The 26,127-nt window shown below is 36.1% G+C and overlaps 1 protein-coding gene across 1 annotated transcript in view; it reads left to right on the forward strand.

Moving 5' to 3' along the window:
- Positions 1 to 22,680: 22,680 nt before the first annotated feature.
- Positions 22,681 to 26,127, forward strand: part of LOC139689965 (discoidin domain-containing receptor 2-like) — a 654,793-nt gene continuing 651,346 nt past the window's right edge. The window contains exon 1 of the mRNA XM_071587123.1: positions 22,681 to 22,708. The gene's annotated coding sequence lies outside the window, so the exon portion shown is untranslated. The remainder of the gene's footprint in view (positions 22,709 to 26,127) is intronic.

Below are 26,127 nucleotides of genomic sequence, written 5' to 3' on the forward strand. Positions count from 1 at the left end.
GCTTGCACGTTATTGGATACATTTTTTACTGCATCATAAGTTGCAATTTTTGCACTTAAGGCAGTAGCAGTAAGTTTTGACTAGTAAGGTATTATGTACATGATGTGGATGCAGATGACATTGAAATATGAATCCTTACCTTTCTTCAAGGATGCACTTTGGCTTTATTGAAGATCAAATGCCCAAAATTGATCAAAAATGCACACTAAAACAAGCAAACATTTTTGCTCCAAACGGAAACCAGATCAAACGGTGCGTAGACATCTAGTGCACTAGTAGGTACATTCACTTACGTACATTATTTGCTTGTGTACCTATGTTAAATAAAGGTGGCTAAATAACCTTTATTTGTGAGATTTAAGTTCAAATAGTGCGTTAGTCTTTTGGGTAACTTTAACTTAGGGTGACTTGAAGTTTATGTGTGTAAAATCAGCCTCTGGCCTAAACCTATGCTGATATTTTTGTGTTACTGTAACTGTGGTGCGATTGCCTTAGCCGTCGTAGAACACTAAAAAATATATCTCCCAGCATTGCTACTAATAAATCTAGTAGTAGCTACTGATTCCTTAGCGCCTTACGGTCCGAGGGCTTTATTGCACAAGCTACACACACAATCCGGTGTTCACAACTTTCCTGGGAAGAAATCCTTCACAGAAGAATTCTGAATTTAATTTAACTCTTTCTCATTTGTGCCTAAAGAGTAGCATAGGAAAATAACTCATATAATTTTAGCTTTTGCAATCCCTAATATTCGAACAAAACATTTCGTACTCTTTAGTCAAAATAAATAATGAATTTGGCTATTGTGACGAACGCATTTTAAATTAACATAGAAATAAACTTATATTTTATAATAGGCTTCTTGAAACTTCCTTCAAGAGACGAGAATAAATATCCTCACTGGGTCCATAATTCTACATTTTCTTTAATAGCGTTCGAGTTTTTAAGCACATATAGTAATTTCCCTTCCTGAATCGTAAAATAATCTCTGCTCACGCGGTATGAGTGCACGATTTTTCCCACAAATTCCATCCCTATGCCTTCGTTTCCTTCAAATAATTCCTTCCAAGCGTCTCTGGCCAGAAACCCCATCTATCCACCTCAAAAGCTTTTCTATCACCCCCCTCCTGTTTCTCTCATTATCCTTATTCCTCTCCCATTCTTGTTTCCCTTCGTGCCTTTCTCTACTACTCCCAGCCTTCTTTCTTCTCTTCACCTGTCTCGCTTACCCTCTTTCCTCACAGTTCACTATTCCCAAGGATTCCATCCCATTCCCTCTCCTCCGCCCCCACCTGACCCCGTCCACTTGCCCTTTCTCCCTCTTCATACCCCTCTACGCTCGGTTGCTCAGGACTAGCCCATTCTGCTCTCTCGACCTCCTCCCCACGCACCCTTATAAGCCTCTCTGCCGCCCACCCTCGTTCCCTCTCCCCCACAGTCCCCACATCCCGACCCCTTTAGCCTGACTCATCCTCCAACCCTCCCAGTAGGCAGACTACCCGTACTCCGAGTTCTAATCCGCCCGCCGTCCACCGGCCTTCCCACTATTCCCCCTTCAAACTCCTCACACCCTCTTCTCCCCTCCCGTACCGCTGTCCACACACAGTCCACCCTCTCCAAAGGCTTTAAACCGCTCGCTAATCGGACGGCCATCGGCCTTGAACATTTTTTCTCCCCTTTTACAAACTCATGCCAAGCCCGTCCGGTTTTTAATTATTTTTTTATTTGGAACTCCCGTCGAAAAAATTACCTCTTACCCCTTACTACCCGAGTCGTCTTACCCGTTCATTTCCATCGTCGTCCCCATCTCCCTACTCCCTTCTCTCTCACCCTCCCTCCCTTCCTCTCCATTTCTCTCTGCGGAAAGCTCGTCCCGCGTCGCTATCCTCTCATCTTTCCCATTTGTGCATCATTTTCAGCTTCTCTTACCTCTGTGCTGGTTGGCTACTTTTCCATCTTTCATTAGACTCCCCACATTTTTTGGAATGTCCCACATGGGAATTTTGTAAGATGGGTCTGTTTACTCATCGGCCAATGAGCCCATAACACCATCCCGAGAATTTTACCTCTCCGTTAATGCAGAATCCTTTGTGAGAGAGAAGTTGACAGTACTGGCCGAGAGGACAAATGTTTATTCCAAGGGATATAAAAGTATCTATTTTGGTTAATTACGGAAAGAGAACGCATGATTACAGTCATATTGCCAAGGTTTAATGGAACGAAAAAAAATATTAAATTGCAAAATAAAGGTTCCCATTTCAACCATTAGCACCCAGAGAAATTGAATAAAAAATTAACTGAAATCTGGATAATAAACGGATCATTCCTTTTCACTGTTTATTACTCAACGATCAAATGTTTTTGCCACGCTTACGGATAATGCTAATTCTAAGTCCATTTGGAACGCAAAGATTACAAGGTACAAAGATTACCTTTCAGATTAATGGCTGCGTTTTTGATGCCGTCAGATGTTTAAAATTGTGATAAACAGGAATTTATCAATTTTAAAATGCCCAAAAAATAACCAAAAAAATTTATGATGCTCTTCTTCTTCACTTGATACCAAAAAAGCAATCGACAAGGAGTCCTATTTATTAACATTCGAGTACTAGGTCTCCATTATATACATTAGAACCAGAATTATACATCAAATCCCTTACAAAACCCGAAATATGTAAATATGAAAACGCAGGATATTTACTCAACTCAAATAGGCAAATAATACATTTTTTGCGAACGGGATAAACAAAAACTCGTTGCATTTAGTCATATATATGTGGAAATGAAGGTAACGAAAGGCTAAAAATATATATGCCGGGTTCAAAACAATCTAGCACATCAACGCACAATTACTGTTTTGTTGTTGATTTAATTTTGAGAATTTACAATTGACTATCTATAAATTAATGATCTCGAGCACAAACCAATTAATATTTTAACACCTTTCAAATTAATCAAATAGAGGATATTATTGGGTGTAATTATTTAGCAATACATTTTGTGAGTTGACCGAAATTCCCTTAAAACATGTTTTATTTAGAAGGGCTAATTACAATTGTTAAAAACTGGAGTCAGAGGAATTTCACATTATTCGTAAAAAACCGAATCCATAATATTGTAGGCCCGTGGAATGCTTTCCTCGAGATGATGACCCTCATTACAGTATTCAACATCCCACTGCCGATCAATACGCCCCTCATCCATTTTTCCTGTCTCCATAGGATTTCTTCCAACAAAACCCTCTCTTCGCCCAACATACCAAGTACTTTCTAATTTGTTTTCTTCTCTGTCCATTTCACCTTCTCCATTCTTCTCCACACCCACATTTCAAAAGCCTCCAATTTACATCTATCCTCCTGCTTCAATGACCAAGTTTCCGCGCCGTACATAGCTGCGCTCAATATCAAAGCTTTTACGAGTCTTTTCTTAATATCCTTATCCAACGTCCCTCTCATCAACTCCCTCCTCCTTGTGAAACACTGTGCATAGCGCAATTCTACTCCTTATGTCCCTACTAATTAGACCGTGTTGGTCCAAAACACTATCGAGATACGTAAACTGTTCTACTTGCTATAGTTTTTGCCCTCCTATTTTAATGTTAAGCTTAGCCTTTTTCTTTCTAAAAAATCACATAACCTTTATTTTATTAATATTGATTCTCATCCCATATAACACCCCCCGCCGCACGCCCTTGCGGTGGCTTGCGGGGTATTATGTAGATATTTGTCACACTGAAATTCCATTTCACTAGCAGTACTTGCAACCCCTTGGCTGACTGACAAACTAAAGCTTGGTCATCAGCATACCTAACTGATTTTACGGATTCTCCGCCAACTTTCATTCCTACCTCCAGTCCTTCACATGCCTGCACCTGAGCATTCTGAGTCATGTACATGTTGCGGATTAGCCTCCTTTACCTCCAATCTATTCCTATTTTCTTCAATATATTCATTGGTTATTCACAATTTGGCCAATGAAATGCTTTCTCGAAATCTACGAAACAGGCAAATACCTCCTGGTTGTGTTCTATATTCCTCTCGATTAATAATCTCATTACTGCAATGGCATCACGCGTACCTCTCCCCTTCCTAAATCCAAACTGATCATCCCCTAAGTTATCATTTGCTCTACTCTCTATCCTTTTGTTTATGATCCTGAGAGCCACTTTAGCTGCGTGGGATATCAAACTTATTGTCCTGTAGTCCTCACATGATGTAGCCATTAAATTTTCTGGAATAGGAACTAAAACTGATCTCACAAAGTCTTCCGGCCAGATTCCTTCCTCATAGAACCTACGAATCAGCCCATATAGCATCTTCCTCCTACAATTTCCAAAACATTCAGTAGTTCCGCAGGAATACACCCCCACGGCCTTGTTTTATTTGTTGCCCGCCTAAATTTATTATTCAACTCTTTCTACTTTGTATTGCCTAACTCTATGTTTACATTTTTCCATTTTCTCCTCTCATCCATCTTTGTAATCATTTCATCCGTGATCCATGGTTTCCAAGTCCTTTTCGGGTTAACGATTCCAGTAGTATCTTTTGCAGCTTTAAATAACCCTTTCTTGATACATTCTCATTTTTCTTCTATAGTACTCAGCTGCTTTCCATCCTCGATGATTATTGCCAAAGCCTGTTGGTACTCCTTCCTTGTCAATCAATTTAATACTTCTAAATTGACCTGGCTCCTAACCTTCGACCTATCTGGCATGAGTGACCCTACCAGGAGCATTCATCATTACTCCCGCCAGCACAGCTCCAGGGGTCATGGGGACGCACTAGTCCTTCCAGAATTTCAAGGTGGTAGTCCGTGGGAGGGGGGATTTATATGATTTCCAAGTCCTTTTCGGGTTAACGATTCCAGTAGTATCTTTTGCAGCTTTAAATAACCCTTTCTTGATACATTCTCATTTTTCTTCTATAGTACTCAGCTGCTTTCCATCCTCGATGATTATTGCCAAAGCCTGTTGGTACTCCTTCCTTGTCAATCAATTTAATACTTCTTTACCTCCAATCTATTGGCCTTTTGAAATAATTTCAGACAGTATTCATTAAATCGTTAAGTAATGACCAGTAATTCTGTGACGAATATTTTCATTTTCCTGTCTTCTACGAAATGCAATACAAAAGAAACTGACAAAATAACACCATTAGTTTCAAATAAACCCAAGCAGTTCTCTACATGAACATTAGTTTCCATTTTTTAGCCTGATGTCATATTTGCATTTGATTTTTCTCACTATCTTTTGTTCGAGTGTCTTGTCAATCAAACCTTAATGTATCATTTATTCACTAGAAAATGATCTTGATTACATATTCTACTAAAACACTGAATTGATGGACTCCATAGTCAATGAAAAAGGCATTAATAAAATACTATGCGGAAACTAATCACAGGCGGGTCCGTCTCTTAATGTCTATACACATAAGAGGATACCAAAGATTATTTTGAAAAAGGATGAACCTACAGCGAAAGAGTAAAGGCATGTTATAGAACGGTCTCAAATGTTTCCATATTTCAACAAAAAATATTTAACTATCCATTAAAAACCCATTCCTTTTCAAATCAGAGGACATCTACACATAATTTTTAGTGGTTAATAATATCCTAAATAGTCAATTATAAATAAATGATAGAAATTTTAAGATTCAAATGATTTAAATAAACTAACTGACAATTGACAGCAAAGCTTATATCAGTTGAAGATTCGGTTGCAGATTTTGCAATATTCCCTTTACCACCACTCTTTCCATTTCGTCACTCTTTTGCATCTCCACAGAAGCAAAAGGGTCACGAATACGCTTCGTTACTTTCTATGTGCTTTCCGGAAGAGAAAATAATTGAATGATAAAATACTGAGTTCAATAACCGATATAAATTTGAGCTTAGGTTCACTGCTTTTAATTATCGTCCTGGTGACCACACGGCGTTTTAGAGTTACTGTTTATTTCTCCATCCAATTCCCTTCCTTGTAAGTAATTCGAGAAAATTTTTATTCTCACTCATTTTGAAATTAATCAAATATGTTGGAAACTGGAAAAATTACATATAAACCCATTGATTATTAACACTACTGTTATATCGAAGGACCCTTAAGCTAAAAATATTAAGTAAAACATTTTACTGCTGTAATTTTAGTCAGTTTAGTTTCTGACTAGGGGTTATAACAAAATGTTGGCAAAAACTTCAACAAAAATCCGTTTTTAAATCAAAATCTGAGAATCACAATAATAAAAATAGTAAATTTTCTAAAGGCCTGCGGAATATAGCGGGACAGTTGCTTAAATAGAGCCATCTACTAATGCGTAAAAATTCCTGAAATTCCAAACTGTAAAAATCATTTGCTTTGACCGCGATACGACACTCAAAGTGTTAAAATCATTAAAAGGGGGATTTTTATAATTTGGAATTGGCGTATATTAAATTATATTTAAAAAATATTATCAATGGATCTATTTATATTAATAATATCACCTAATACTAGAGTATTTTTAATAAAGCATCCTATACTGGCCAGTCTTTTATTTCAGAGGTATTGCTTTAAAGTCTCATGTAGTTAATGTAGCTGTATCTAAATTAGCTACATGAGACTTTGAAAATCACCGTTGATAGAAATGCCGACTTTCTACGGTTAGTTCAAAACATATCTGCGTTTACCAGACTATTTCGTATGTTATTTTAAAGTTATCTATCGTTTCTCATTTTTCAAAATCTTCATTGAAGTAATTCTTATTGATCGAATAACATATAAGATGATTAATAAAAATTATAGTCTTCTGAGAATCTTTTCAAATCATTTTTAAAAGGAAAGCTTTTATTTACGCGAAAAGGATAAAATATGCCAATGATATCAAAGAAATTTCTGGCGATATCTCGATTCGTTGATTTCAAGAAACTTCATCTTTACTTGCAATGAATGCATCTAATGATTAACAGAGAGAATAAGAAAGACCTAAATAATTAAAGTTTATCAGAATGACTAAGCCAAATTTTCCTCTGACGAATGCAATCAAGCGCCTTTAAAACGGAATTATTCAGCGGTTAAATTTTTTAACAAATTTTAACTAGCAAAATTGGTGGAAAGAGATAACTACAACGAATTTATTCAGAAAAAGATATATAATCCAGTAATATTTGTTCATTCTCAGCTATCATTGCTCTGTGATATCTAGAAATACTATGAGCATTGTACGTGTAACATCAAGATGTATTAGAAAATGGAACAGTCAAAGGACTTGTTAAAAAATTGTTAACAATTAGGCTTAATAATCAATTGTCTTAACAATATTTAACCTCAGAATGATAATGAAGAACTACTCTATATTTACAATTCAATTTTCGACTTGAACGAAAGAGAAAAGTTATAAACTTTACTATAATTGTACTAAATCACGAAAATATTGATATTTCTCCTCCAAATGCAAACCAAGCGGTAACAGGCAATTCCCATATTAGAAAATGAATTTATTTTTCTATTGAATTTGAAAGGGTAGTATGAGTTAAAAATCCAAACAAATAAATTCTTTAAAAATGTATGCAGTACAGCATGCTATTCCTTTATAATTAGAACTATACTAAATGCATGCAACCAAGTACCTAAAATTTGTAAGGAAAGGTGACTCACTTGCTAACAAACTCCAACCTACTCAATAAGATAAGTTAGCCTTAACTATTCATCTATTCCATACAATGCTCGGGCGATTGGAATTAAGGGCGGAAAAGGGGATTATCCCGTGCGTCCGTTACTGCCGGTTTCACGAGCAAAGAAAATACCGAGAGTCAGAGGTGAGGATGGAAGCAGTCGACTGGGCTAGAGGTTGGACTGAAGAAGGGTAGCATGGGAGAGATACGGGGAGAGAGAGCCGAGGATTGAAAACTCAGCATAGCGGAATGGGGAGGCACGGGAGCTCACCGCGCAGCCGTCATGGTATTCATGTGAGCTACCGAACTTTCACAAGTGAGATGAGGATTCCGAGAGGCCTAGAGCGGCAACGACGCTCTTCGAATCCTCCTCCATCGGGACGTGAGAGAGGCAGGAGCATTATGGGGAACGACTCACAAGCGATTATTTTTCCCCTCTCTTCGCCGGTCTCCTATTTTGGTGCTCTTTTGAGCCAGCGTATGAATAATATGAGAGGATGAACGAGTCATAAGGCCTTAATGGAGTGGGAGAAACTTTTTGACAGCTTTAAGCATTGACCCCGACGATTTTCAACAAGGGTTCTGCGTTCTGAGGACGTTGATTGAGGGAATGGTTTTTCCAGCTAAACTTTAGTCTGCTTCTCTGATCAAAAGAAATTAGATAGTTCCGTTTCGTATCCAATGAAAGACCATGGCGTTGGTTTTTCCTGGAGATTAGTGAAGTTGCAAAGGAACTGAAATTTTATTCCTCACTATCTTGTTCCCAGAAAGAGGATTCATTAGGGATTGAGCATATCTAACAATATGAATTATTCAATAAATTTTTAATTACCTTCAGTGTCTCTTTTAAAATATCCTTGGACTATCGAGGAGAGGTGTTACCACAATGACTGTTTTCTCGTGCGATAACCTTTTCTCAGGTCGGAAATTATACATAAATTACAATTTCTCTCCCTAGTTTGCTTGAAGTTTGAATATCTTTCACAAAAATTTAAAAGTGAGTTTGAATGCTGTTGTAATCTGAATATGCGTTTCTATCGTAATATTATTAAGCCATTTACTTGTATCTTTTACATCAAGATTTGAGCTAAAACAAGAGTTCAAGTGTGTAGAATTAACTCATGACTTTCGACATTCCCTTTGATTAGAGCTCATATTTATTTCTTCAAGAATAATAAACATGGTGACACGCGAATAATACGTATTAACTAATACTATTTAAGAGTCATAGGGTATATAACGTACATGAGTTAACAAGGAAAATGTTTTATCATTAGTTGAAACTTTAGGTGGACAAATTGCAATGAATATGAGCTTTACAAAAATTGTGCTTGATGCTGATTTGAATTTTAAAAGTAATTTTTTACATTTAAGACCACAGAAACACATTTATTTTATACTTCTCATCAACACTGTCCTTTTTGCCTGATGCATACAAAGGAGATTAGGGATATGAAAACTTAATAAGTTAAAATAATGTAACAAAATTACTAATACATTTTTTACCGTCGCAAGTGATAAGGAGCCAATTTACAATTTGGAATGGGTGTACGTAAAGTTTCTTACCTCTAAAGAAAAGTTTTCATGCCCTGCATTTCGCTGATTATCTAAGGTAATTGAATGTAAATAATTCAAAGGTTGTCAATAAAACCACATAGCTTTGCTGTCATCTATGATTGGTACATGTGAATTACATACTTTAAAAGACGTTCCTCTGCAAGCTTTGTTGATTCCCTAAACTTAAGCTAAATTTTACTTACACACGTTTATCAGTAAATTAGTAATATTATTGGTTAGTATGGTTGTAATTTATCTAATGATTTGACTGCCCTTTACACCTGTTCATTTTTTCTCTACCTAAATGTAAGCATATACGATATATACCAGAGTGCACGAAAGTTCAAATGAGAACATATATAATAATTAATTATTTGGAATCAAATCAGAACGTGCAATATATCCTCAAATACATTTCCACAGCAATCAATAACACCTCATCATTCTAACAATAAAAAAATATCATAACACATATCCTTCGAAAAAATTCATCGGAACACGATTTTTCAAATATCAGATAGTGTTGGTGACGTTAGTGTCCGCAGAGGGGTATATTTTTGTAAAGGGTACATTCATAGCTTTTCAGAGAAAGCAGAGCAATATTTTTTACTGATTCTCATAAAAATATTTTATAATAATCAAAAATGATCAAATAAAATGCAACCAATAGCTGGCGTGAGTACAGGTATTCCGCGGATTTCAGGCTATAAATGACGGCCTTAGCTGGTTCTGATCACAACTAAGATACCAATGTATTCTAACACAAAATATACCGTACGTTATGACCTCGAAGTTTGCATTAATAAAAAAGGTAAATACCGTTATTAGTCCAGAACCGGTCGGTAAACGAGTCCAACTACTAAAATTGAAGGCCTCGGAATTGGGTGCCATAGAAACAGTATGAGGCAGAATAATGGTTTCGCCTCCAGAAAAATGTCTATATCCACAAAAATATTTTTAATTCTCTTACTAAGAATGTAAACGGGTATATTTATGATACGCATCCAATATTTCCTACTTTAATTTCTTAAGCAGTGTCACATATTCCTTTTTTTATCAGATCCTGCGGATGGATCTGGTAGAGTAAACTTTTGGTTGGGAATATCTTTTCAAAAGGTTAAATTTAGAAGAGCCATTCTTCACTTTATCACTCAAATGCTCTTTTTCGGAGGCTTTTGTTTAATATTTTAATGATAATTTTTAATTATCAAAACACTTGGTTAAATATAATAAACATCATCCATTTGAATGGTTTAAATGGTTTTAGAAATGTGAAAGGAATCGGGACGACCAGATATTACCCCCATAGCTAATTTTAAGAAGAAGTTCTCTTCTATTGGAAAGCGTTCAGCTATATTAAAAATACGCCGTAAACGTTAAGTTAAAACGCTACAAACCAGTTGCTTCTCAATATACGACGATATCACACATAATTTTATAAAGAATAAACAGAAAGAAATATTTAAGAACGTAAGCAGAAATATACAATACATATGTGTGTAGATAATTATAAATAACTTACACGTACCATCATGTGTACATTCAACAGGAGGTACAGTATCTAATAGTGGCCGCGAGAAAATATTTGCTTAATTTTAAATGCCAAAATTATTTTTCCTTTATTTCAGATTTATTTCAGAGGTTTCAAAATCAAAGTTCACAGTAAGTATTTGGTCGATCCAAGAATACACCAAGCATCTTTGCAGCCTGCATGCAGTTAACCATTTTTTAGGCTGGCATATATTCCATCTCTCTAATACTTTCCTTTCTCTCTGAAATTACCCATTAACTTCTCTTAACATACATATGTCTCGTAACATATTGTTTCATTAAAAAGTAGTTTAATAATATAATAGTTGCAAGGAAAATAATCACATAATTAAGGATTGGAAATATTAATATACTTTTTTAAGGCCTTAGTTCTAGCTTAAACTGCGGTCTTATATTATTTGCAGATGACAGAGTTATTTTAAGGTAAATAATGGCAACTTTAGATAGCAGACTATTCTCTAATGATTTGCAAGAAATGCTGAAATGTGTAAGGGAATGAAAGTGGCAATTTACTATGAGGAAATGTACCACTGCAAATTTTTCCATACAAGAACACAATATAAATAACAAAATAGTTGACATCCAAAATAAGAATCTAGGTACAGATGAACTGAGAGGAACTTACGTTTATTACATATATTTATTAGGATACACAAATCGCAGATCAGCCGTGTAGAATTTAGTATAAAAATGCGAGTTATTTAATTATACTTTAGTTAGATCACGTTTAAAATACAACAAAAGTATTTGGGGTCCATGGGAGAAAAGGCTGGTAACGAAATTGAAAATTTAAATAAAATCCGCTATATTTTAAAAAATTGCTAAGAAATTGCTAAGAAAAGTTTGCTATGGAACGGGTACTCGTATATAAGCAAATGTTTGGGTATGAGCAAATATATACTTAAGTTCATGCATGAATAAATACTAATGCTGGCGCCTGATTATCCCCTGCCACACGCTTTCTTCGCGGATTTCGGGGTACACCAACAACCATCTCCCCCAATATTCATCGGATTTCTTCAATCTTCCTTTTCTTCTATTTATTATTCCATTTGTCTCCACACCCACTTGTGTTCTCATCCCTTGGCCCCAAACAATCAAGATTTCAAGCCGAGTAGAACTACGCTGAGTGTCAAAGTGTTTACTTATATTTTCTTTATGGTACTCTGTACAAAAGGACATATAGAAAATTAAGGCTTAAACATCATCAAATATAAATGGTTTAAATAGTTTCTGCTTACACCATAGCATGCATTAAGTCGTTTTCATACCACTTCTACCACCAGAAGCGTGTAATTCAGATAGCACGTGACATAATTGGCAATTTTCTTTAAATATTCAGCTTATTTTTTTCCTATCATGATTACCCATCCAATATAATATATACCTCTTGTCTAGCTTTACATTGGGTTGGCTATTTTATCCGTCCATTCATACGTTTTGGAGATCAAAATAATTTAGCACTGTGATTAGTTGAATGTTTTTTTTCAAAAGTGAAAAGCTTTTCCTGATTTAAAAAATCTTCAATTATGCCTATGATTACTTTCAATGCACTTTTACAACCATGTGTACATCCTATTTTAGATCAATCTGGCTCTCTCTTTAATAATTGACACTTGAGCTATTCTCTATTCTGGAGTAGTTTTCTCTTCGTATTGTTTTTTCTCATGAACTTTCTGAAGTTATGCTTATTGTATAATTCAGTGATGAAGCCTCAACTTGATGGAATCACATCTCAAAGTTAGTACCTTGAACGATGGTTTTTGGCTCACCCATTCCTAAGTCACTAATTCAAATATGTTGCATCTCTCTTCGACCAATAACTAACTCGGTCTTCGAAATACCCATAACTCTCAGTGCCATTGTCTTGCCTTTAAAAAAGTGGAGACGATATTTGTCCTTATCGACAAATTAAATGTCGAATAAATACATCCCATTACAAATAGATATTCGTACATACTAATACTTTTATGCATGTTTTCCCTGATCTCATATAGATTATAACTTGGTCTAAGAAAGCGTGGCAAGCAGGCAATTGGTAATGAAAATGTCCTATTTTCCACTGTAAGAGTCTATATTCACAGTGATAAAATGTAGTAAGACAAAAATATTGAAAAAATATAAAAACCGTACACTTAATCGTTAAAATTTGCGATGGGTAACAGTACATTTTTTCCAAAATGCCTCTACATTGAGATCAATATTAATTGTTTCTCAAGATATAAATTATTAAAATATAAAATCATCAGATACTTGTGAAAATTATAGGTTAAATAACACAGTCTTGAAGCATATCAATCCAATGCCAAGTTTTATCGATAATTAGCTACAAGTAATCTAGTTATTGGCTACACTAACTATACACCGGCCGAATTGTCTCAATTAATAAAAGAATTCATTATGAAATTTTTCTTCGGCTGCATACACATATCGTCGACACAGAACGCCCATCGGCGAGGACACATATACTATATATAAAAAAATTGATGAAATTATAATAATACAGTAACACAGAGACATGATACACACACACACATATAGGAGTTTAGAATCTCGTAAGAGATATATTTATTTCGTGAGATTATTGTGTGATATCACCGTAGCCATTCCGTTGTCACCAAACTATTAAGAATTTAAAATTTCCACGCATTTAATTAAGTATTGGCATCGAAAATCTCTCATTGTGTTGCATAATTTACATTAATCGTTTTCCATGCATTCATCTTCCACTAAGAAGACTACAAATTCATTACTCTGAATCTCCGCTTACCATTCACTTATTTTTCCTTATAAATAAGGAGCACCAACATTTTCCCAAAGAGTCTTCTTATTATTTTTAAATTTTTCCTTCACTCAATATTGAGGAGCTCCTTTATGTTGGCAGACTCTCTCGTTCCTTTCGCTGTCCTTTAGAGCAGCCCTTAATTCGCAGTGATTCGCTCAAACCCACTTCCAAGACTGCCAATTCATGGTTAAATGTATGTATACATTAAAAATAGTCAAAATTATCTTCTCTAAATTTTCGCCTTTTCCTAACATACTTGTGTTAAGATATTTGCTCTCGAATACGAAGGTGAAATATGTTTCTCATAAAACGACCACAGTAATCAACTTGAATGTTGTTCTGATAAATGACGGTAGAATACATATCGTAAAAAGTACTATAATAGTCGTGCAAAATTAATTGAAAAATGTTAGAGGGCAGTCCGTATTCTCGTTTTGCCATCGTTTTACTGCAAAAACCTGTTATCCGAAATTTCACATAGCTTGAATAAAGCTGCGTACGGAATTGCCCTAATAACCCTTTCCTTCTGGTCAGTAGAAAAATCTATATTTTACTTTGAGCTAATTAATCAGTTAAAATATATACCACTAATAGGTTAAGTTTCATTTTTACCTTAATCACTAACTTTTCGATTGGACATTTTTCTTACGCCTACATATCCATGCAATTTATACCAGAATATAATGATGAAAATCAGGGAAAATATTCCTTGTTTTATCCTAACATATGATAAATCCATGAAAATACCAAAATTAAAAATATAGTAATTAGACAAAAGTTTTGGCAACTTCAGTCAAATTTTTGAGCCAATAGTATTTTTGGAATCCCTATATTCTCACTTTCAGACGTTTCATTGGCTGTAAGGGTCACAAAAGTCACCAATGGGAATTTGGACACTGGAATTTTGAGATAGAGAAAGGATGGATGAGAGGGAGAACTGTAAGAAGACAAGAGTATAGAGAAATGACACGTTTCCACCATTTAACTGAAATTATCATCAATTGAGAGTTATTATTTTAGAAAAACAGAATCGAGGAAAAGCTGGAACCTTGAAAAGTGATATTTATATCTAAAAACTTTTTAACTTTAAAACAAGTTAACGTAGCATTAATGACTTTTAAAATTTCCATAATTAAATAGAGCATTTATTTACTCATCGAGGTTAGTGTTTGTTCTCTAAATACGTCCGTGAATCACATAGACAAATATTAACCTTGAGTGTGTTCATGATATCTACGATGTTGATTCAAAAATCAATGGTTGTTTCCTCACATTGAAATATTGGCCAGTCGGAATAAAGTTGCACAACGTAGCGCTATCTGTTGTATGTTTACAAAGCCACTGGAACTATTACTTTGATTCAACAGTCGATTGCCCATCAGTTAATGCTGATAACAAATTCCGTGAAAATTGTTTCCCCCGCTAGTTGCAAAGTATGTGCTTTGATTCAACTTTTGCTTGCAAAAGGACCATCAGCTGGCCTAATTCATCCGGAATTCTGCCTAGTTTATAGGCCAACAGAAATGAGTGAAAGAAATGCTGGACAATGATGTCGTGACTTCAAAATAGTCCGCAAAATGACTCATGGCATAGAGCGGAATGTAATCTTTCTTATTAGAACTTTCAATAAAACAATAATACAATACTTTTCATTAGTCATAATTTAAAGCTAAGGCTGTGACAATGTTTGGTTATTTTGACCTAATTAAACAAAATGTTTCAAGAAAATATCTTGTACCAACCCATCCAATGTTACTGCTGTAGCCAAAAGTAACTAAATTAGAATTAGTTTTCAAGGCAGTATCATCTTATAATTCGAATTTAATTTCTTTAGTTGGGAACTCTGGTGCATAAAAACATTAAGGATTCCGTGAGTTTCACTCACATTTTTTCACTTAGTGATGCCATGAAAGCTGATAATAATTGTATAACTTAATATTTTAAGTATTTTATAAAACAATAATTACTTTGCCATCCAATCACGCCGTCAGTGATTTGGAATGCTTTCTATATTATTGAATTCGTCTATCTGTTCATAGAAAAAACTTTGTTAAAGGGATTAATACATAAAGTAGTATATAATATATACACGTTAACTTAACGTATTCGTGCACGTCAAATCATGAAATTAGCCAAGGGGGAATTCGGAGAAATATACATGGGCAAAGGGATAGGTAAGTCTGACTTATACCTAAATAAAAGAAGACGCCAAGGAAATGGGTAAAATTCATTGTGCTACAGTTTCATATTATCCGTTAAATTAAGAAAAACTCAGACTATTCACACCCAACATATAAATACTATTTTTATGAGACGCGATCAGTGTAGGAGGCCATGATACTTACGCATAAACTAATATGTTACTACTACTACGAGTAATCCAATCCCTTTCCACTAACCATTTTCCCAATTCACATCATGATTCATTAACGCTTGTAATATCGACGAATCCTCAGGGTGGCTAGCATGGATGGGTGGCTAGATATGTCATTAAAGTTTCTAATAATTACGTTAGTTAGTAAATCTGTCCAATGCTTCAAGGCATAGGCAAAATGTTATCACATCTTAAGACCATTTTGGCTCTAGCAAAATCATGCCGTCATTTTTAACTACACATGAAAATACCTGTTATTCCAAGATCAGGACCATCCCGAGGATAAATCTAATAAGGACGGTCACCTATTGCCTTGAATTAACTGTGCTAATGAGTAAGATTAAGATTGCTACTAAGCATGGAAGACATGGCGGCGTGAATCTCGTCTTTACGTATGCCATAACCTGGCTCCATCTAGGTCTCTAAAAGCATTTGAATAACATTATGGGTTCATTTATGGCAATACGTTCTATAGAAGCAGGTCGTCCAATGTCATGTCACCCCCAAAGGGAAAAGCGTGTTGTTCATACTTCAAGATGGCCAGGAGGAAATCTTCAAAAGACGCATAGTTGTAGAAAGCATACAAAAATACGTATTCTATAATTACAGGCATAAATAACACACGTGTATGAAATTTCTTCGTAATATATAACGGAACGAGATATAATTTTTACTAACTCAACATTTTACTCATGGGCTAGAGCACAACATCCTAACTTGCCTGCGCTTAACTTTCTGTGCAATAGAAAGATAAATATAACTTGAACTTGAAATAATGTTCAGGTAAAAATCTATTTCATACCAATGTACGCCGATACCAAGAAATAACTCTAACATGACTTTGATGGACGAGAAAGAGGAAAAATTGTTTCCAAGAGTTCGAAAACTAAAATTATTGCGGGCAACATAGATTTTTCTGCAAAAATTATATTTATGCAACGCAACTGAATCTGCGTCTGACTTTATCCCATATATTATTTCCTTGCCACTTTTTTTTAATGGATTATACTTTCGGCCACTTGACAATGTCACCCAATTTAACGATATTTATAACCATTTTAGGCTTCAATATACAACTCGATCAAAACACCGCGACACCAAACAGGAGCTAACTTTGCGTGATGACATAGAAATATTCTTTAACTAGTGGTTGAAAAATAATCTAGAACAAGATACTAGTAAAATCTTGAAAGTGTAACCTACCAAATATTTGAGTGTATGGTACAATACAATGCATATCAGGGTAGAGGTATTTTCGGCAGAGACATAATTCAAATAAAAGAAGAGCATAGCATGAGCATAACTATTAATATTTTAACAAATGGCATATATATATATATATATATATATATATATATATATATATATATATATATATATATATATATATATATATATATATATATATATATATATATTATATTATTAAGTAATCTACCGGTTAAGGTAGGTTTTTGGATGGACACAGCTACTAAATACATATTTTGTAATTCCTAACAAAATACAAAATCCAGTATCCTACTCTACATCAGGTCCCTCTTCAGCTCTGAGTGCTTTCTTCCTCCCTTCATCCCGTCCAACATCCCTATCCTGTTTCTTCCCTTTCCACTTTTGTCCAACATTCTACCCTCAATTACAGTCTTCAACATCCCGCTGCCGGTCAATACCCCCTTCATCCACTTTTCCTGCCTCCATAGGATTGCTCCCAGCAAACCCCTCTCTTCGCCCACCATACCAAGTACTTCCTCGTTTGTTTTCTTCTCTGTCCATTTCACCTCCATTCTTCTCCACACCCACATTTCAAAAGCCTCCAGTCTACGTCTATCCTCCTGCTTCAATGACCACGTTTCCGCACCGTACATAGCTACGCTCCATATCAAAGTTTTTACGAGTCTTTTCTTAACACCCTTACTCAACGTCCCCGTCATTAACTCCCTCCTCCTTGTGAAAGCCTCTTTGCCTAGCGCAATTCTTCTCCTTACGTCCTTACTACTTTGACCGTGTTGGTCCAAAACACTACCGAGATTCGTAAACTGTTCTACATGCTCTGGTTTTTGCTCTACTATTTTAATGTTTAGCTTAGACTTTTTCTTTCTAGAAAGTTGCAAAACCTTTGTTTTATTAATATTGATTCTTATCCCATACCTGTCGCACTGAATTTCCAATTCACTAAGCAATGCTTGCAGCCCCTTGGCTGACTGACAAACTAATCTTGGTCATCAGCAAACCTAACGGAGTTTACGAATTCCCCGCACACCTTCATTCCTACCTCCAGTTCTTCCCATGCCTCTTTAATCATTTCCTCTGCATACAGGTTGAACAGCAATGGTGATAATGGGCAACCCTGCCTTACACCTCTGCCTAATACTGCCCAACCGGACTCCCCGTTCCCCACTCGTACCTGAGCAGTCTTAGACATGTACAGGTTGCAGATTAGCCTCCTTTCCCTCCATTCTATTCCTACTTTCTGTAGAATACTCATTAGTTTTTCCCAATTCACTCTATCAAACGCTTTTTCGAAATCTACAACAGGCAAATACCTCCTGGTTGTGTTCTATATTTCTCTCGATTAATAATCTCACTACTGCAATGGCATCACGCGTACCTCTCCCCTTCCCAAACCCAAACTGATAATCCCCTAAGTAATCATTTTCCCTACTCTCTATCCTTTTGTTTTTGATCCTGAGAACAACTTTAGCTGCGTGGGATATCAAATTTATCGTCCTGTAGTCCTCGCATGATGTTGCCTGCTCGATATATATATATATATATATATATATATATATATATATATATATATATATATATATATATACTTACAGACAATAAATATATATATATATACACACACACATATATATAGCAGTCAGTACTTCTGTTTCTTCCGATGAAGACTGAGATAAACTCCGTCGAAATTATCAAGAAATAACGTGTGCGTGTTCTTTTTATGTGTTCTTATATTGTTGGTTGCTGTCCAAGTTTTATATATATATATATATATACATTCATGCATGTAAATACGTGTTCATTTGCATGTATCAAACATAGACTAAAATATTGCACATGGTCACGAACACATCACGTGGGGGAATCGTTTTTAAGAAAACATTACTATGAAATAATGGGGATAACTGGAAAAAAATTATTCTGCACATGGATTATTGCTTACAAAACGTTGTAAATTACAGCTATTAATTGCGATTCGTTTTGCATCAGAAAGCCGTTAAAGTAACTTGCAGTGTGGATAAGATAGATGGATAGACAGAAGTTCGGAATATGATTTGTTCCTTCATTTGAAAGGCTCTTTTTTTGGGAAGGATACCCTTTCATATGACATATTTTGAAGTGAAAAAGGTATTTTCAAACTGACCATATGTCCTTCACAGACGATCATTACCCACGGATGATGCTACCACAGTGAAGAAAGTGTAAATTATTTGTTTGTTATTTGTGACAATTATTTTTGACGATCAAATTTTCACTTAGTTATGCGTATGCGGGCGGGCATAGGGATAACGTTTCTGAGAAGATATTCAAAACGGAAGGGAACTCAGGGAAATACTCAGATTGGAGAATTGCCTCAAAGACAGAAAAAAGCACGGAGGGATATAAGAATTTTACAAATTAGAACTTAATGTTACTGAAGACTAAAGAGTCTATCATATTCATCTACACAAAAAATAGAGTCACTCTACAGGAACTACGCGAAAGAATACAGAATATGTCACTATAGTGGTGAAAGTCAATCGAATGTTTGCCGAAAAGTTTTTTTTTTAACCGTATTAAAGCTCAGCAGTTTTCCAATGTATAAGGCGTTGGACTATACGAAAATTGGACATTCCCTGATTTATGTAGAGGGTAAAATTTCTTTGCATATTACTCTCGGCTAGTGAATTTCAGAGTCAAAGTGATGTGTGAGAAAAAGGGGACTCGTGAAGACTCTTGGAGATTTGTAAATTTCTTCCTATTTCGGTAAACGTGACACAAGGTTAGTAAGACAGGTAGTACATTCGTTTGGTCATAATTGTGAGTTGATTCTCGCAGACAACAGCTACCTGTATGGTTATTCTCATTTTTACTGTTCAGGGAAGTTAGTAACTAAAATATATCCTAAAGAGAAAAGGTAAAACCCTTAAATGTAATAGAGCTCTATTTTACTGCTTTTCAATTAATAATTCATCGATTATTGTTAAATTTATGTAGGCACGAGTCGAAATTCATTTTTATTGAAGCTTTTGTATTGTGCCTGAATCCATTCAGATTGGGATATTAGATATTCAAATAAAATTTCAACCAATTAAGAATCATTCAACTGAAATTTGTATGCTTAAAAGAACACTACTTCTTAATTTCTCCAGAAGCTCCAAAGTTGTTCTTTTACTTTTTTCCTCGCTTCTTATTTTCCACGTCTCTCCCTCATGAAAAATTGAAATATAACCCCTGTTTAACCACCCTTTATCACGCAAAAGAAATCATAACAAATGACTTCATATTTGTGCCAGGATAAAATCTAAATGTGGCAATTGGTATTTAAAAATAATAATTTAATTTTAGCCGAATCCATAGGTTTCAAAGCTGAGGTCGGCGAAAAAAGTTTGGCTTTTTGTTTAACCCAAGGTAATGGAAAGAATCGATTTTTCCCGAATTAAGGAAGGTGATGGTTAGATAAATTGTTTGTTTCAAATTTCAGTCAGTGCTTACAGAAAAAAAACCAAAGAGTAGAATCCGCCACATAAAACGCATATCCATTCGAGATATTCCATATAACATTCGAGATTTCAGCCTAATCCAGGCCAGATTTTATTTAACGGCCAGATAATGTAACCAATTCTATGGTATGGTAAACGCTGCGCCCTTTCATAAATTTTACATCACCATCCATGTCCTGATATTGCAGCATGGTTAATTTTCAAAAAAATTATAATTCTCTCAAACTAATTCTACAAGGCATGCGATAAGCAATGATGCCACCGTACTTAACCTTAAGCTAACTTTATGTTAATCTAAGCTTAGGTTAAGGTTAAGGACGGTTAGCTTACTGAAGAGTAGGTCAATGTAACGCTTCAGGAAGTTTCCATTTTCATCTAAGAAATATTTAGAAATTCATTTCTTTTTTACATTCATAATTACTATATTTCTTTCACACCTTTCGTAAGAATATTACGGATATGTGTAAAAATCTTTATCAAAGCAAGATCCGGCTGATAATCATTTAAACAAGGGAGTGTTTACGGCATCATATCAGAGTGATGCAACGAAAAAAATTCATATTAATGGGAAAGAAAATTGGGTACCTTTTTTTCGCATTTTTTCGATATAGCTGAAGAGTTTTGTAAAGGCATTGCGATGATTTTGACATTACCCCCCAGGCAACGACCGTCCGCTGCCGATCTCGGTGTTGGTTCAAATGCTTTTTTCCATCTTTATCGCCTATCATCCTCTTCATTGTCCCTTTCAGGATTCCCTTGCTCTCTCCCTCTCCTCTCGCACTCAAATCGATGCATGTCCTCGCGCGGCCGTCGGCTCAGTTTCGGCCATTAGTCGGCAGCGGTCGGTCCCTCCCGCTCCGCTCCCGACCGAATGCTCCCGCTCACACTGGCCGCGCCGAACAATTCCATCCCTTCTCTCGACAACCCTCCTGCCCTCCACATCCCTCTCTCTCACGCCCTCCCCTCTTCACATACCTCCCCTACGCTCCATATCCTCTCCTTCCGCCCCTCCGTCCGCTGCCGACTTGGTTAACTTGCTACGGAGTCGAGGTTCAGTCGCTTCGCGTCCGTCCGCGCCGACACACCTCCACTCCTTAGCACAGCAGCCGGCAGAGAGGAGGAGGAAAGAGAGAGATTTCATGGGCTCGCGTTACGCACTTAACTCCATACTAACATCCCGCCGAGGACCGAGTGAATACGCCGCGTCACAATTTTCTTCGAGCACACGGCACGGGATTGTCACAGAACGGCAGACGTCACGCAGATTTCCTCACATGTTCACCATCGAAGACTTAGTGCCTGCAAGTACAATCCATCCGCGTGATTATTCGTGTTGGGGATATACAATCACCCGAGCGATTTAAATTAACTTAAATAATACCTTGTTACCATTAGGGTTTTTGGGAAAATGCAATTTGAAAACGGTCTGCAGCAAATGTGATTACATCAATTGGAAAAAAATCCAAAAATACAGGAATGTGCTTCGGCGTTAGGTCAGGCGCAAGAGTTTTTTGACTTTTCGTCTTCTGTAAGGATTGACGAAATTAGCGCAGTGAAGACAGTTGTGTACCTTATCGCATTAAAGTCTTAATGAGAAGTGCCTGATCACTTAAGAAAATAGGGAAATTTTGAAACGATTGACAGTCACCCATCTACCATTATCAAGTTGTAGGACCATCAAAAGGCCGAGACTCCTTTCATTAAACGGAAAGTTGGAGCCAGAGGCAGGTAAGGAAGCGGGGATTAACTTTGGCGGAAGAAAACCGTACCAGTACCGTTTTTCTTTAAGCCTCTGCGAGTATCCCGCTCCGCCGTGTTCCCACTTTTGAACATCCCTTCATAATCCCGAGTTCATCGTTCAACGATCTGACAACGATAGAAGGAAACAAAACTCATTGGTTGTCGTCCCAATCTCAGGGTCGCATTCCAATCATCCCTCGTCCTTCAGTCTCCCGTCTCGTGCGGGGGGGAACGTCGCACCCCGTGCCGGCGGCGGGCCATCATCATCATCCCTCGATAATTGGCCGTATCGACGCTCAAAATCCATCCCTGCGGCGGAAATCACCCTCAAAACAAGCGAAGGAGCAGGTGAGTAGCAGAGCGAACCTTATGGTCACTCCTGTCTCTCTCTTTCTCTGTGCGGCAAAAGAAAAAGGAATGTGGGTACCTTTTCATTGTTTATTAGGTGTCCCTCTTCTTCCCGTTCCACACCACACGGTGGCCCTCTCCCGGCCCCATCACAACATGACTTTCACGTGTTTTCGTTTCCCTCGGACCGGCGCGCCGCCGGGTATGCTCAAGGGAGTGGGAGATTACGCACCTCGCTCTCTCCGAGTGGCCTTCTCTCACGCGAGAGCTTACACCCTCCACCGCCTACGGGATAGGCAACACTTCTTACGCCTAGTATTTTGATTCTTTCGCCGTCGCCGATTCGTTGATCCAGTGCGTCTTGGGGAACTACGAAAAGCTGGAATTGTCCTTTGAAGCTTACGAACTAGCCGCGGTTGCGTCACTTTTGACGGCCCCCTATCGAAGCTCCGCTAAAAAATATTTATTAAGCTCTAACAGGTTACAAGACTCATTCCCTACCGCCTCATTTCCTTCACATGGAGAATCGGTGGATCGCCGTTGGAAAAGCTGGATATTATTTGAACAATTCGTGACGACAACTGAAAATGATCGCGATATTCCCTCTTTGCCTCCAAATGTCTCCCTTGGCACAAAACATATCATCATTAAAAAACTGAAATTACTGCATTTCGTGGAGAGGTTGTTAAAAAAAAGTTTCAGATAAAATTTATGAAAAAATGTCTCAGGGTTGCGTGCATTAAGCATTAATGCTTTTCCCCAAATGAGTAATCTACAATTTTAAAAAGGGTCATTAATTTATTTATGTAACTTTTATGATCCCTAACATATGGGTACTATAATTGAACTAAAAAGAAAGAAGGCGTTGAAATTATTTAGATTTAGCTACATTTTATGGTTACGATGAGAGCGATTTATTAATTTTAAGGCACACATGAGATATATGTATTCATCCTCAGACAGTTACATTGATTTTATTATTCAAAATAAATGCATACATTTTCTGATATTATCAAGAAATTTTATGTGATTTTTGAGGTTTCTTAAATGGCACCTCTAAAAAAAGGAGAGAACACGAAATTTCTCGTCATTTCGCCCGGGGGCCTGCGGCGGGGCACTGGCGTGTTCTGAGGATTGGATTGAGGTCTTATTTGATGCGTATCTTTTCTCAGGAACCTGAGCAAGAAAGCAAGCAAGGGTATATAAAATCTAAATTTATCTAAACCGTCATATTTTCTTCATTTGAAACATTAGTGTTTGTGACTCGCATAAATTTCTCTCTGTACAGGATTAATTAAAAAGCACATCAGGTAGTAAGCATATAAGTACGTTGAAATCCAGGTAACAAAATTAACCAAAACTACTAGAGACTTTCAAATTTTACTTTTATATTGTCCATGAATTTAAAAGAATGTTTTTGGGATTTAAGACATGAATTACGGAAAAATAATTAGCAGTATTATTTTCTCTAGATTGTCCAGGTTAAGTGGAATAACCAAAATAATGCTCTGGATGTTATAGCAATTGGTATTATAAAGAGGTTCCTCGTGAGTGCAATGCTAACGTAATATTCTTTTTTCCATCGTTTTGAACAGTCGTTCTGTTTGAACTTAACACAGAAATATCAACAAAATTCCCACAAGGAAAAATTTATCCCCCAGACTTTACCCACGACAAATATTCTTGTACTTTTTAGAATGGAGAAAGATCAACAGTTTATATTTATCTCTTCCAGTATTTTTCATGATTTTATTTTTAAATATGAATGTACAAGTAGGCTCTCTTCCATTTTATACTCATGTTTCCCATTTATATTTCTCTGTTCCCCTCAGTTATTAAAGATGTTATTAGAAACATTTCAGTTGTTTCACACCTTAGTTTTCTTCAAATTTTTAAGTTTATTTTATAATATTTTTGCGACGCCAACTCTTCTTAATCGAAGTTGATATAATTAAAATATTAAAATTTTCTCATAAGAGCGACTTCGAAAATGAAAATCAAATCACCGCTCCTTGGTATAAATTGTTTTACCGATGGAACATGAGTTAACAGCTAATATGCTATCTAAAATATAGTTTTGTTCCGACGTGTTTGGACGTTGTTAGCCATTTGAATAACTTCCTTGATTGTACTTTTTCATTTATGAATCGTTCTTAGACACAAGCCATTTTTTTCCGCAAACCTTGCAACATGTTTAAGGAAGACTGAATTTCCGGAATAATCTATTAAAAATAATTTTTAACGTCTTCTTCCATGATTCTCTCACAAGAGGTTAAGTTATTCAACTTTGTTTAATTTCACCTCTAACATTTAGAACACTAAATTCTACTAGGACGCTAACAAAACAATAAATTATAAGGCTCACTTTCTCTATAAAGAAAATATTTTTCACCGAAGAAAGTAAAACAAAAAGTTTTAAATTGCGTTTTTAATCTGATTTAAAAAGTATTTGAATAAATATGAACGCAAAAAAAGTCGTTATTTATCGTGAGCAAAGTAAAACACTAAATTTAATGAGCGATATTGGAGCTAGAGTAAGGAATAACTCTGGAGCCGGTCTATTCATATTGGTGGAAAAAAGCAGACCAGGCAATCCCGCAAATCTTAAGGTCCGATTCAGCGTAGAGAGTAGGTGCGTCATAAAAGTTGACTTTTTTCCAGATTACCGTCATAATATGTACGCACCAATTATTTTACCATCAAAAACTCGGGTCATTACCGCCTGCTTGAATTCAGCCCTCTAAACGAAGCTCAAAGATTATTTCGTCATTCTTGAACCCTCTTGAGTCTTCCACAATTAATCATCCTTCGTTATTTTACCTTTTGATACACGCATGCCGGCAAAACGACTCCTCTATAAAGGACGATGCAATATTAAGAAAATGTGTATCTCATATGCTAACTTCTTATTAAATTATTGGTTTGTAGCATCAAGCTTTGGTGCCTGTATACGCGTAAAACGTATATTGTATTCAGGGAATAGGTAAGCTATAGTCGGAAATTTGTCCCTGCATTTTTTCATGATCTTACATTATTTCTTCCTTCAGATAACAATGTATGACGAAAAGCTGCCAGGTGTTTTTGGTAATAGAGTTTTCACATCCAAAATCATCTCATTTGAATGTCATGAAAAGCAACACTTAGATAAACTTCACAATAAAAAGATCGTGCGTAATTCCTAAATTTGGCTAATTGGTAGAGTTTGGATATATAAGCTACAAGTTGATATAAAAATGATTCATTATTCCCATAAATTTTTTGTTGACCGATATGAATATTTCTCAAAAGATTTCCTCCTTCCGAAGTATGCTTAGATCCAGAGATTTTTCACGGCACATTTTTAGTTTGATGGTCCCTACTATTAGTGGCCAAAGATTAGTAAGATAAATGACTATTATGTTAGCCTGCAAATGTACAGC

This window comes from Hetaerina americana, unplaced genomic scaffold (assembly GCF_022747635.1).
Source record: "Hetaerina americana unplaced genomic scaffold, ioHetAmer1.1.p SCAF_3, whole genome shotgun sequence".
NCBI classification, from domain to species: Eukaryota; Metazoa; Arthropoda; class Insecta; order Odonata; family Calopterygidae; genus Hetaerina; species Hetaerina americana.